At 40.3% G+C, this 14,467-nt stretch overlaps 1 protein-coding gene across 1 annotated transcript in view; it reads left to right on the top strand.

Moving 5' to 3' along the window:
- The window catches only part of Mesr6 (misexpression suppressor of ras 6), a 906,227-nt gene that overhangs the window by 629,531 nt on the left and 262,229 nt on the right, over positions 1-14,467 (top strand). The gene's annotated exons all lie outside the window — the stretch shown is intronic.

Genomic DNA, 14,467 nt, shown 5'->3' with positions numbered 1-14,467 from the left:
TTAGGTACGGTAAACTGCCTAAAATTCGTCTGAATTAAAAAAAGAAACCAATCTCAGAATGCGACCCACGCGCGTTTGGTATCGTATCAAACCGGCCGGAGAAGTTCACGTTAAGAAAGAACTGGCACCACGATCTAATTGCTGTCACGTGAAGGGACAGTGTGTTGTAGTTCGAACTATTAGGGCTGAATTACAGAGTGAATTGCGAGCCCTTGGGCTAAAGACAAAATTTCGCGATGCTGCGACAGCGAGAGAGTAGGAGCGAACGAGAAAGAAGGGCAGAGAGAGGGAGCTGGCGGAGTGTGTACTGGCAACGAGCGAAAGATTTGCGAATAATTAGGTGGGTCGACAATAGCCGGGGTCCCGTGGCAGACCGGATACACAATGTGGCCTGCCACCAACGGGATAATAGACAGAGAAGAACGACTCTATGGGGTTTTAGGATTCGACAAACATAATGGCACTGGCCCATTGTCTACGTAGCTGCAGACTGCCAACATCCGTTTTCGAGGGCGGCTACGTCGGCTCATCTGCATGCCAGCCTTCAACCCTTCGAGTGTTTGGTTTCCAGCATCGTGGATGCAAATTTCCATCCCCCGCGGACCTAGCCGATCTATAATAGTTCGATTGCCATCGATCACGCGAAACGGTGATATACGCGCCACTGTATCGGCGATACACAGCCGCCATTGTTCTTAGGAAAGAGGAAATGACGGCGAGAGGGATGATTTGTCGGCCGTAGAGTTCGAAATGAGTTCGAAGCTTGCGTACAGTTGTTGGCTCTTGCGATTTCCAAGGAAATCGTATCGGTGGAATACCTTGTGGGAATTTTTCTTTTTCAATCCATAGCAAAGATTCTATTCTTGGTATATGTTAATTACAGGATTATTTGTTATTCGAAGTAAGTTAGACTAGAAACTATAACGTGACGGAGTTGTTCCAGTGAAATATTTCCATTCTAATGAATCGAAACGAATAACAGAAGTTAAATTTCAAAACCATTATAAGCCATATATACCATTCTCTAACCAAGCAGCAGAGTTCGGCGAATGATCATGGTATCATCTATACCATGGATTCCCAATCATTAGAGGGCATTCTTTAGAATTCTTTACGACCTCGAGACCTGGAATTTTAGACGGTTCCGTTGAGGTGCCCCACGATTTTTAATCACATCTATTGGTCCCCGGATCACAATACACGATCCTCCGGTTAATAATTCACGAAGTAAATCAGCGAAACCGTGACTTGCCCGTTCATCCGATAATCTGTCCGTGGTAGTTCTCACGAATTTCCATGCGATCCCTCGGCCCATCGCGACCCAGTTTACGCGACGTCCCACGAATTTCCATGGGACCGTTCCTCGCGCAGCGTCATCTTCGTCGCCTCTAACCATGGGAGCCGTGCACTCGAAATATCGTTCGACGTCGTTATGCTAATCGCTCGGTCCGGTTAAACGCCATGGTAGTTTCTGGGGAGTTACTAGCTGCTGGAAAAGGGAGGCCTTCACCCCTTTCATTTTCGACTGGCGAACGCTCGTCACGCGGTGTCGCGGCGCACCGTGCATAAAATCACGCGCACGGTGGATGGCGCGCCGTTGATCTAATGTATGCGGGCACGCCGTGCTACCTGTCTTACCCTGAGAACCCGGCAGACCGCATTGTGATTGTAATCGGCCGGCTCCGCAGGTCAGCCCGCGGCCTAACCGGGGTCAGGGTCATTCCTGAATTATTTAAATTACGTAACCCGCTCTCCTTCCACGGGGAGATACGAGCAGGCCCGTTTCTGTGTGCTCGTGCGTGTTGCGCGCTCGTCCCCGTGCCCTTTTCTCGGGCTGCACCGCATAAGAAAGAGGGGAAGCCAAAGGCAAAGATCGAAGATTCCCTGATATCGATAACGACCTCGATTACGACACACGGAAGGGTGGAGGACATTGATAATTTGTTACGCCTTTTAAAAAATATTCTTATTCTTGAAAATTACAGAATTACTTTCGACGTCGGTTTTTGATTTTCTACCAACGATCAGTTTAAATAGAGTAAACAATTTATAAAATTATAACCATGTTTTAACATATTCAGAGATGCTTCAAAGGAAATCTATTCACCTTTCGCTCGTCTAGCTTGACTAGCATACTTTGAAAGCTCTTGCATAAACGATTATTTGTTGCTCAATGGTCGCCCTGAATGGAATGTTTACGTGGGAAAGAATTTTGCGAATGGACAGTAAGGATAGATGAAAAGGGGCAGGAATGTTGCTTGGGAATGTAAAAATTTTAGTAGTAATTTTAATAGATCGCGAATGGGGAGCTAGAAGGGGTTTCTCGGTCAATATGTTGACTGGTTTAAAGAAATTTGTTCTGGATGCTAATTTTGTTGCGCTCCCAGGTTGGAGAGTCCCACATACTCGGTATTTAAAACATACACAGAACAGAATATTATTTTGTAACGCTTTATTCAAGATGATCCACATCCTTTTTGTCGTACATGCACATAAATTCTTTAGACAAATATTTATCGATAAACAATTGCAAATTGAAAGCAAGATTAAAAGATATCTCTCTATAATTTATAATAAATTAGAAAACGGAATTAATTGATTCGTTCACAAAAAAGCGCGAACGTATGCGTATGCGTGTATCGAGGTCGGTCGAATCTTTCGGTCCCGCTTCTTTTTCTCAGGACCGAACTCGCGATGCAACCCATCGGGGATCCGAACACGAAAGAAGAAATGACACGAGCGGGGGGTCCAGCATGCAAAACGGGCCCGTTTTCCGGCCTCCCTGAATATTGATGTGTAGCCGAGTATGCAAATGAGCGTGAGAATGCAGCTCGTGCCGAATAGTGACGCGAATAGACGAACCGGAAGCAAGCCAGTACTCCGACGTGCCCTTTCTTTCGATGAGACCGAATTATGGTCGTTGACTTTTCTTGCCGGCGACACCATTTATTAAATCCGTTTGCTGCTTTTTTCTCATTTCCTACCTCTCGATCCATGTTGTGATATGTGATCGCTTAATAAATGACGGCTGTTGAATTCACAACATGTTTCTTTTATTTTCAAGATTACGTTGTTGGTGTGACTTTTTTCTAACGAACACTGAGGAAGAATCTGGTAAAAGTTTACCTCTGATACATGTGAAAAGGGATTTCTTATTTATAGTAGGTTAAATTAGAAACTATAATGCACATGCAGAGTGTTGTTTCGAAATGAATAATAATATTTTTACGAATATAATTAAATAGTCGCTGTTTAAAATTGCGTAAGTCGCGAACGAAATGTTCTAGATATCTTTGTATGCCGTAGGTTTAATAAAACCTTCTGCTCACAATACGGTCCACGCTATAAAGCACTGACCCAAATTCATTCTCAAACGAACGCAATAACGGAGCGCGCCGAAATTATTCCCACGAGCAAAGAATTGTCGGAATTCGTGAAGCAATAACGGTTAGCCTCTAGGAAAATTTGGTCGTTCACTCCGTTGGAATATCTGTTCGAGGTTGCTCGGGTACGAGACTGCAGGGACAGAACGTGGCTAAAAAACGTGGAATTAAATATACAATAAAGCTGGCGGTCCTGGACAACGAAAGGGCGTGGTGGGGGTGAAAAAAGAAGCGGAACTGCTTTACCGGCTGCGCGTTATTTCAACCCCCTCCCCACCGATACGGTCTCTCAGTCGGCCGCATAAATAAATCTAATTGGCTCGAATAAAATGTACGAAACGAAATCTCGCCAATCGCCGGGTACGTACTTTATTTTCTCTCTCGTTTTCCCTTCCAACCCCTCCGTGCGTCAACCAGCCAGCCGTCCGGCTGTTCCGTCTTCCTTCTGTGCCACTCTCTCTCTCTCTCTCTCTTACTCTCGTGGTGATGGTGGCACAGTAGGATAATTCAATCGTGACTTTTCACAGATTTCCCATCGAAGGAAACACGCCGGTTACAAGGCAAGTAAGATTTCGTTTTCTCCGTCCTTGACGTCGTCCTTTAAAATGCTTGCGAATCTTGGCCTCGTAGTTATCTTCGTTTCGTGTTCTTCCCTTCCTCGATGAGTTCAGAGGCGTCTGGGAACGGCTGAGTGGTTTTCGATGTTGCTCGCGAATATTCAGTGGTCGGAGTTCTTTCGAACGATTTTTGTTTAGCTTGTTCGAGCAGAGTCTGTGTAGTTCGCTGTTCAAATTATATATTCTAACGAATAATTATAAGTGCAACGATATTGTTATATCGTACGCCTTGAAAGTTTTGTGGACTTTTATCGTTACAGTTAAATTGATTAATTGCTCTTCTCATTTTAGTACGAAACGATATTATTTAAGACCCTTCCAGGATTTCAACAATTGTTCTCCGTGCGATACAATTTACGATACGAGATGTAGTTTCCAAGTTTCTTTTACATTCAAAATTGACTTCCAACGACAGATTCGATCGACGCGAGTAACCAGAAGCACAAGATTCTCTCGAATGAGCCTCTTTAAAACGGCCGGACGAAAACTGGATCACACGGAGGGTGGATTTCTTCATTGGCAAGGGGAATCTCGTTGAGGTAGGTCACTCCCGTAATTACCTTCTTCTCACGGAAGTGGCCCGCTCGCGCGCATCAACTTCAACGCGGCCCACCGGCCCTTCTCAAGGTCGCCCCTTCATCCCCTACAATTAAGCCCTCCGACAATTAAATCGATAAAGCCGCGGAGGCGCCCCTTCACGCGGCCGTACCGCGACGTTTGTATAGGTAACGAGCCTGGTCTTCTTCTACCATCCTCTTCGTTCGGCCCACTTTCATACGCACCAGACCACCAAAATTGCGGCACGTCGTTAAGATCGGCCGGCGATTCTCTTTAATAACGCTAGGGCTGGTTGTTCGCGTGCAATTATTGCGATCCCCGCGGGGCTCCTAAGCTTCCGATCGCGAAAATAATCGAACCTCTCGATGCGTTCATCGACGCAAAAATTCCTCGACAACGTACAATTTTCCGGTTAATGGAAGATTTCGGTGATCGATGGACGAGTCTTCGTTTTCGATGGATTTTTCATTTGCAGATCGATTAAAATTCTTTGGATTATTATATTTTATTATTATAGAATGTAAAATATTAGCTTATAATATTAGCAGAAGTATCATTTATTAAACTGCTGAAGCTTTTAACTTTTCTTGCCAGTAATTAATGTCTTTCAAAAATTGTTTCGCCAGTCTCATCCCTCATATGATCGGACAACTAAGGAGATCTCTTTATACGAGTACACTTTATTTAATACATGTTCCATACTATCTACTAGCTCTTCCATAGCTAACTACAACTCCCTATTTATTCGAAAACGTAAGCGCCGTTTTTTATTCCTTTCAATAATCATTTCCGACAAAATCGAAACGATCATTTGCCTTCGCTTCACTTTTCCAAATCCTTGCGTGCTTTGCTTTTTCTCTTAACACTGTTACTTTGAACGCAGCACGTAATGAAAAATGATCGTCGTGAAGGGTAAAATTTGTCACTCTTTAATCGAACACCGAAGGGAATAGATTAGGGAATAGAAATATTTAGGAGAAACCGGATAAGAACCAACACCGCCATCTGTTATGGATGATAAGAACGAGGGGTTTCTTCGCAGTTTCCGGATAAGCCGCACAAACCGGGGGTGACGTGACGAGCGACGGCAACGCCGACGCCGACGCCGACGCCATGTGCCCAAAATGGCCGCGGATCGTTAAACGGTTACGCGCAAGCCCTCCGGGGCCGACAGAAGAAGGAGGGTTGGCTTTGTAGGTGTACTTGCTTCTTAATAGGATCAAAGAATAGTTTTATATAGCATGAAATCTACGCAGTTACCTGAAAGACTGTTTCAAAACCCGTTTTAACGGATACGCGAATGAACAGGGACGACTGACAACCTTTCCGATGTATGTCGTTTCAGAATCTACTATTCTGTTTCTGTGGACACGAGCGATATATTATATATTTCTCTATGTATTTGTAACTAAATATTTTCCAGGTAAATGATTAGATATGGATCTAGATTGGGTTTGAAGAATCTGAGAAATATATCACTTGGGTAGGAATAAAAATTATCAAGTACCAACTTGAAAAATTAGTAGAAGAGTTTGTAGAATGAATAATAAACAATGTTCATTTTATAAGAACAGTTGATCTCATACTATCAGAAAATTTTTATTTTGTGAAAAAGTATTCGATTATGTAATAATTGTCTCATAAGAGATATAACTGACCGATTAACTATAACTGATGTGATCCCTTATAAGAAGACATAAGTAAAACTGTTTAGAATTAAATTTTTCGCTTAACCGTCTAATATTGTACATATATTTCTACGGGAAACAATTTTATATATAAAAATAATTAATTACGATGCGTAAAGTATTATCCAACTCTCTGTACAACGTTTGCACGCAATGTTTACCAGGGGCAACCCTAATTTTTTTTTTTTTTTTTTTTTTTTTTTTATTTATTTTTGTTCATTCAATATTCACCGAGATTCGAAGTAGACAGTAATTCATTAAGCGGCAGTCGGCAAATGGAATCACGCTTCCATTCCGAGGATAATGGAATACGTATATGGATCCGAATATTAATCGGCTTGTACGCGCATATACCTATTAGCAAACATCGCGAATATACCATTTATTGAAGGCTCGAACAAGCCCTCTCAGCGTTTACACATTGTTTAATCGTCGAAATATATAATACCAGCCACAATCGTCGAAATGTATAATACCAGCCACATCCATAAAGCCAAAGGGCGAAGCTCCGCGCGTATTGTCCCTGTCGAACGCTTAAAAATCGAACCGTTCATTGTGCACAAGAACCGAGCTCTAAACAATAGATTTAGCTTTCAAATTAAAAGATCTGACACCGTTGCACTCTGTTAGAATCATTTCTAGTGAAAATAATAAATTAATCTGTCTCCCTCTCTCTTTCAATTTTTTCTATCTTTCTAATTGAAAATTAAGATAACCCTTTGCAATTCGTGTCACGTCGCTGAAACAAGCTATACATTAATAGTTATTAATATTTTTATCAATTGTTTGTTTTCGTCATCAGCAACACGTGTTTAATTACCTAAAATTATATATTTTAACTAAATTATGTTCTGGTACAAATGAACCTAAGTATTGTACATATTAAAAATCTCTGCTACGAACTTGTACCTACGAACTTGTATATTGATACAATGGGTATTGGTACAATGGACCATGTCTGCTTTCTAAAGTAACAGCCATTACTGCAAACTGTCGGGAAGAGGACCATTATTCTCCTACTTGAAATGCAAGAATCAACGTGAACTAAATACTTAAAATTTGACCACCGCTAACAGACAATATGCGCAAGGATAATATTGGCAACGTCATTAAATTTGTACACCAATTAAACCTACTGTCTAATATATAATAGTTCAAATTGTAGTGGTTAATAACCAAGGCGTTCATATCACTGCAAAATAATATTAATAGGAACAAAATTGAAACAAAATAGAGTGGTATGAGACTGTAAAAAATTACCATCGTAGTTACTTCTAAAGGTTTTTATATAATCTTCGTGATGATAAATATTGTTTAAGTGTACAAAGTTCACGCTTAAACTACAAATATCACATATAATTTATAGGATAGAGGCAACTCTGATAAAGTTTGAATTTGATTTCCTAAAAGGAAAAGTTTTCTCAGCGCGGGCCCTTCAATTATCCAAACAACTTAATAATTTGATTTCTCCAACTAATAATTACTATGACATATGCTAACCTTCATGATAACGTAAACAATATAATAAAATTATAATCACAGAAAGTAGATCCTAAACGACCCGGCCACAATACTTCCACGACTTTTAAGACCTATCAAAACTTTCGAGACTTAAGACTCAACAAGACTTATTAAGGCAGTCAAAAGTTTCAAGTATCGAATTATATTCGAAGTGATTGAAATCCGCAGAATAATGAAAACGTTCGGATTGCTTCGAAAATGAGATTCAAGTATTTGTAACTAATATTACTCTAACATTCTAATATAATATATCCAACGTACTTATTTCACTTGATTCGTTTCTTCTCTTCGGATTAATAAATGATTCGCGCCAAAGTTCAACTGCTCCTCCCCCGATGATAAGAAACGCGTTCGTGTTCGATACTCCCGGTAACAACAGCGAACAGATCGGATTATCGTGTAAGCGACGATGCTGCGCGGCGCGTCCCGTAAGCCCCGTGGCATCGGAACGGAAGTGAGCATCGAAGATCCGGAGGGGGAGGACGCGGGGTTCGCGGGGTTCGTTGACCGCTGTCCTGTTACGCTTTCTGTCAACCTGTCAGGGGTCATCGAACCGGTCATACGCTGACTTTGTTTTCTTTTTTCCTTCCCCTTTCCTTTTTTTTTCGACAAGCAAAGGTGGACATTAATCTGAGAAAGGGGTAAACGCATCCGGCGATGGCGTGTTAGCGCTTTCCGCGTGGACCCTTGTCGCGCACGGTCTCTTTCAGCGGGGCGCGCGTGCGCTCGCATGCCAGTAATTGCGAGTGCACACTTGCAGTTCGCACATGTCAAACGCGTTGCAGTTGGACATCGGCTGGCCGACGCCACCTGATGTTCCCCGAATTTCTTCGGCAGAAAAAAAGGGTTTCTTCCTGGCTCGCCTCCTACCCGGAGCGATCTAGGAGCCGCTGTCAAAGGTCGTCGACCTTACCCTCTTCATGCGACAGACGAAACGTTCTTATTCCGCTTAAATATAGTTGACGACAGATATTTGAAATTAAAATTATGTGTGGAAAATCTGCGTCTACGTATTAACTCTGTAAAGAGAAATCGTACAGGAATATACGTTATGCCTATAATTCGTTCTTACTTTTTAGTACCTTTGAAATATTTATAGAACCACGATAGAAGCTCCTTTATTCGTCGCATATTATACATTATCTATTTAGAGCATTGAAAGGATTCTAATATGGTAAATATTAACTAAGGACAATAGTGGCTTGCTGTCCTTTTAATAAACTATTTACAGTACTGAAAGGATTCTCATGATCCGCGCAGCGAGCAACCCTCGAAGTAACCGCGCGGTCGTTCTATGTGATTATGTCATTAAACCAATTAGAACGATGCAGAATGTTTGACATTTCGTTAAACGTTCGCTAATGATTGTCGAATCACGTCATGCATCGGAATAGAAAAGATCGTTCTGTTTGTCTTAGGCTCGAAAGAGTGATGACTATCTATGAAAAGACTTGATTGCCAGGCGAGCCAGGCTGGAATCTTGGTTACCGCATAACGAGAATTCCACGTTGATTACGAATGCTTATGTTTAACAATCGGTCGTTATCGATGACAAACGTTAAAGTCTCGAAACGAATGGGGATTATCGAGCGAATGTTGGTTATTATCAATATATTACGAACGCGGAAGATTGTCTCGTAAACGAATTTAATAATTTCAAGTTTTTTCTCCTTCTGTTATGATTCGTGCGACAAATTTTTATTCGATCACCAATCACACAGGATATTTACACCAACGGTAAACTTTCCGTTAGGCACAGGTGATAGTTTAGCGAAGGTTCACAATTTCTCATACAGTTTATAGACATGTCGGAAATATATAACAATATATTAGTAGCATCGCTTGTTTATCATTTTCTCAACATTTATTGGCAATTTTATTCGTTTCTACTGAATCTTGTATCATATTTGACACTATTCTGACCGCGTATATCAAAGTTAACATATTATGTATGCAGATTTGCATTTAAAGAAATGTTGATAACAAGTATAGTACCGGTGGACGAGAAATTCATTTTTTGGTTATTATTGAAATCTGAATCTATAACAGAATTCAATTTTTAGAACAGTCTTGTCATCAGCTTGTCATCGAGAATAAAGAAGAATTCCCAATAGATGATTAGCCGACACCTCTTTTTTACAAATTTATATAACAGTATATAGTTAATAGTATGATGTACGATTACTTAATTTTACTTCTACTAGTTCTACTGGTTAGCTATCTTATTCTACTCTGTAAAGATGATCATCAAGAAAGTTCGAGTAAACATAGTTAGAGATAAAGGCAAATGATCAATAATTGATTTATTCGACCAAATTAATGAACGAATTAAAAACGATAAACTACAATTAAATTCCATTTTATAACGATAGATATATTTATAATAAATAATACAATACATACAGGTGTACACGTAATACTTACGATACAATGTTTTCCACTTGCACTAAAACACATTGTACTAATATAATAATCAGCTTAAAAGTAATAAACAACGATATGCAATTCTGCCGATTCTTCGATAGAATTTCTGACCTGTCCCTAACATCTCCACTCCGCCATTTTGGTAGCCTTAGTTACGCGTTCGCTAGCAGACCCAGGACGAAACGGTCTTCCCCTTTCTTTTTCTTCTCTCTTTTTCCACAGACAGAATGAAGCACGACCGCTTTACAATTAATAGTGTAAAGCATCATTATCTTCACTCTTTTCATTCCTCTTCATTTTCTGCCTTCTTAATCATATTTCCTCTATCCCATAATAATAAAATGGCAACAAACGGAATGATTCACCTTGACAATTATTTTCGGAAGTACGTTTCTAAATTCTTGATATGATCGTTCTGTTGCACTTAAATTGTTTCGAAACTCTCTTTCCTTCATATTACTTTTACGATAACTTGATATTCAACGGAAATAAAGCAATAATTTTGATCAAATAGAAAAATAGTTATAATTCTTAATTAATAATTAAGTTATCCTAAAGATTAATAAATCGTTTAAACGTTCACTTGATACTATTATTGTGGAACAATGGGAGTATAATTTTCAAATAATGCCGACTAATTGAAGAGATTCTTCTCTTGCCACACACCTGTAACAGAATGAAGAGAGTGATTATCTAATCAAGATAATATAATTATCGTATGATTCATTCTAACGCGTTTTAACAAATTTCATTCTATGCTGAATTAGTAACGTTGAGAGTGGCTTACAATAGTAACGCTAAGAATGGTAGGCGAGCTCTCTAGAGCCCTTGAATCCTATACCTCGACGATGATCATGGATGCATAATAACGCATGCATCGACAGCTAATAAGAGCAAGACCCGTTACAAGCTCGTCAAGATCGGCCCGCGCGATAATTCGTTAATCATCGAAGCGCTCTGTATTAACGACGCTAGCCGTTCTTGTTTTTTAATCTCCTTGCGGGTACGTAATCGCATTTGAAACAATATCGCCGCTGTCGCCGTCACAAGACGAGTAATTAATTCTCCGCGTTGACTTGGAGGATCGCGTCGTGAAAAGAACTCTTTTCCTTCAGAGGAACGACGGGAATCATAAATCGTTCGACGATGATGTTCTCCGTTTTTCCTTCCAGTCTACAAAGTTCGTTGGTTAAGATTAACTTTTCTTTCTAATTCTCTTCTGAGAAAGACATTCGTTGTAATTGAAATATATTATATTTGCCGTTATATTCGAAGTTACATCCGCACATACTACCCGTCGATATTCTTTAAGCCTCGTCGTTGTTCTGCTATGCTCTATCAACGCATTCATCTGACCCGATCCATTATACCCCAGTCCATATCTGTTTGTTACAATTTCTTTCGATGTACAAACAATACTTTGTTGCTTACAATAAAAGTTAATGGAAAACAGAAGCGATTATTATTTCGCACTGGACTGTGAACTTCTTCACGGTCTTCTTTCTTGGGCCGTTTTGAAGGAAAACTGTTATAAATTATGCAGAAGGTCGTATTTCCCACGCTATTACTTTTTAATAAAGTAGAACACAAGTCCATGGAAATATAAAGGAGGAAAAATTAATCAACCCAACTCTATCTTACTCTGAAACCGGGATACGTGCGTTACATTATAAAATGTATCAGTCAGCAGAAAATCTGCTAACTGTCGGAACTCGATAGAGGATTGGCACACTAAAACTGCGTCAAGGGGATTTAAAATTTCCTAAACCGATTTGAAAACTCATAACAATCCCAAGTCGCAAAACGAAGCTGACGGAAGCCTTTACTTAGAGACATTCACGTGGGCGAAAAGTCTTTGTTCCGTACCAACCACTTCCAATTGTAGCAACTCCGCAGACAACTCAGTTCTTTGGTTTCGCTATTCATTTCCTTCAGACGTAATCATACTTACGACGAATTCGATGAAGGAAAATCCAAGTCGTGCTTAAAGAAAAACAGTAAAAATATCCGTCGATGATGATTAAATCAGACGCTATGGCTATGATCGAATGACGTGGGAGTCGAGCAGCGATCTATAAAGAAGCGTCGGGACAAGTCATTCGTATTCTTAAACGCGACTTTTTGAGTTGTTCTGTTCGGTTTTTCGATGATTCACGCGGTTGTCGATCGCCTAAAAGATGTGCTAAACAAGTGCAGCGATGGTCATGCCGAGTAATTTATGCGCGGCATGAAGTAACGTTTATTAATAAGCCTACTTGTCAGGCTACGAAGAAATTTTTAATTGTCCCTCGGCTAACGAAGAGCCATTTATGTCGCAGACATAAGCATTTAACACAAAATTGTTTTCACTTGGAATAATATAAATCTTATAAATAAACTTTAAAACAATTACTCAGATGATTCTTAATTTATTTTGTAAAAGTGTTTGCTTGCCCTTTATACTCCGTAATCTGGTCATGAGAATATGTATCATTAAGCTTGTAAATCTCTGAACAATTTGATTTAAATATAGCAAGTGGATGCAGCCTCTCTTGCCAGAATCTGTCGCCATTGTCAATTGTTACGCTAGACAACTTTTATCGCTCGGATAAATTAATTTATCGTCGTAATAAGTGATCGAATTTTCCATTACTAGGATGTGAACGAATACTTGTTATTCACAATTTTTATTCTACGTGTCGTATCGATGGCGGTTTACACACGCTGAACTCTGATCTCTTATTGGAAATGTCGTATACAAAGTAACGCTATAGTAAAACCTATTTTTACCACAATCATTAATACCAAATACGCTTCGATTAACACTATCGACACGATTAAGAAGACAAGTATATTTTTGAATACTTTTTAGTACGCCGTAGAAGTTCGCCGTCTTCGATGATTCTGTCGAAGATGCCTCAAGAGACAGATTTTACGATTTGTCATCGAACGAACGCTCGACTGCTCTTACTAATATAATAGAGAACGGGACCAAGGGCGAACGACGCGAACGATGCAACGTTAGAGGATTTTTTCAAGGGGCCGCGTGTTCAGGCACGCGCGCGCAAGTCGTGCCGCTGGCTCTTTTCACTCCTCCGATTAAAATTGAGAACTACGCCGAGCAAACGCTGCGACACCTGCACAAATCTACATACTGGATCGACGGGTGTATGTCTAACCCGACCTCGGGGGCAGATATACGCGAGGCGTTGCCTCGACAGCGTACGTCCACGTGAGTGCGTGCTCGCGCGCGCACGTTCCGCCGCCACTTTCAAATCGGTCGACCTTGCCGCTCGATCGCAGTTTCTCGAACGATCTCCTCGGGATCGGGAACGAGTTTCGAGCGAGGATCGATTAAGGAAGGATCGTGGGACGCGAGTTAATGCCGGTGATATATTACTCATTGAGTGAGGCACGGGTAAAAATAGACGAAAAACTGACGATGCACAGCGCGAGAAGGAAATACACGGGTTAACCTTGTTCAAAATATGGCGTTGTGAGTTGCGCCGGTAACGGAGATACGTAATCGATTAAAATGTTTAACATTTTATGGAATTAAATGAGAGTAACAGTCATTTCTGTGAAGATTTCATGCTGGAAGATAAGGAAATCATGGACGTATCTATTTCACCATCTATATTAACAATTCTATCCCAATTTGGTTCCTTCTATCTATTAAAATATCAGTAAGAAATTCAAACACAAAATTCTATTATTTAATTTAGGTGCTCCATTACATTTGGACGAAATATGTCCATACTCTCTACAATTAAAACATTTGACACCCTTACTCTTTGCCGGTCTCTGCACAGAAAACACCTTGATACACTTTCTTGCGCAATTGTTTTCTTTCACGATTTCGTATGACTCGAACTTCTCCTCCAACTGACGAATGATTATTAGATTCATCATCTTGTGTACCGTCTATCTCCAGCATGTGATACATATATTCCTGGTATATTTCAGTAGGCTTCTTATTTCGTCAAGTTAACTCCTTATGAATCACATGCGCATCCACAACTTGCAAAAACTCCAATTTCAATTCTCGCTTCATTTCAAGCCAGTTACCGAATGTATTTAAGGGCTCTTCGACACATCCTTAAACACCGAAATCTGTATTTGTTTTGTGCGCTCCTTGACATCATTTTGACCAAGTTCATTTTCATCTTCACCGTGTTCGATCTCAAATGTCTCAAATGTTGCCCTTGGACAATCTTACAGCCCCTTCTTATTACCCAATATTCTTAGTTTCCGTTTTTTCAGCTCTTCCTTTAACTTGTGCACCGTCAACATTCCA

This window comes from Xylocopa sonorina, chromosome 4, assembly GCF_050948175.1.
Source record: "Xylocopa sonorina isolate GNS202 chromosome 4, iyXylSono1_principal, whole genome shotgun sequence".
NCBI lineage: Eukaryota > Metazoa > Arthropoda > Insecta > Hymenoptera > Apidae > Xylocopa > Xylocopa sonorina.
This window is presented reverse-complemented; position numbering and strand designations above follow the sequence as displayed.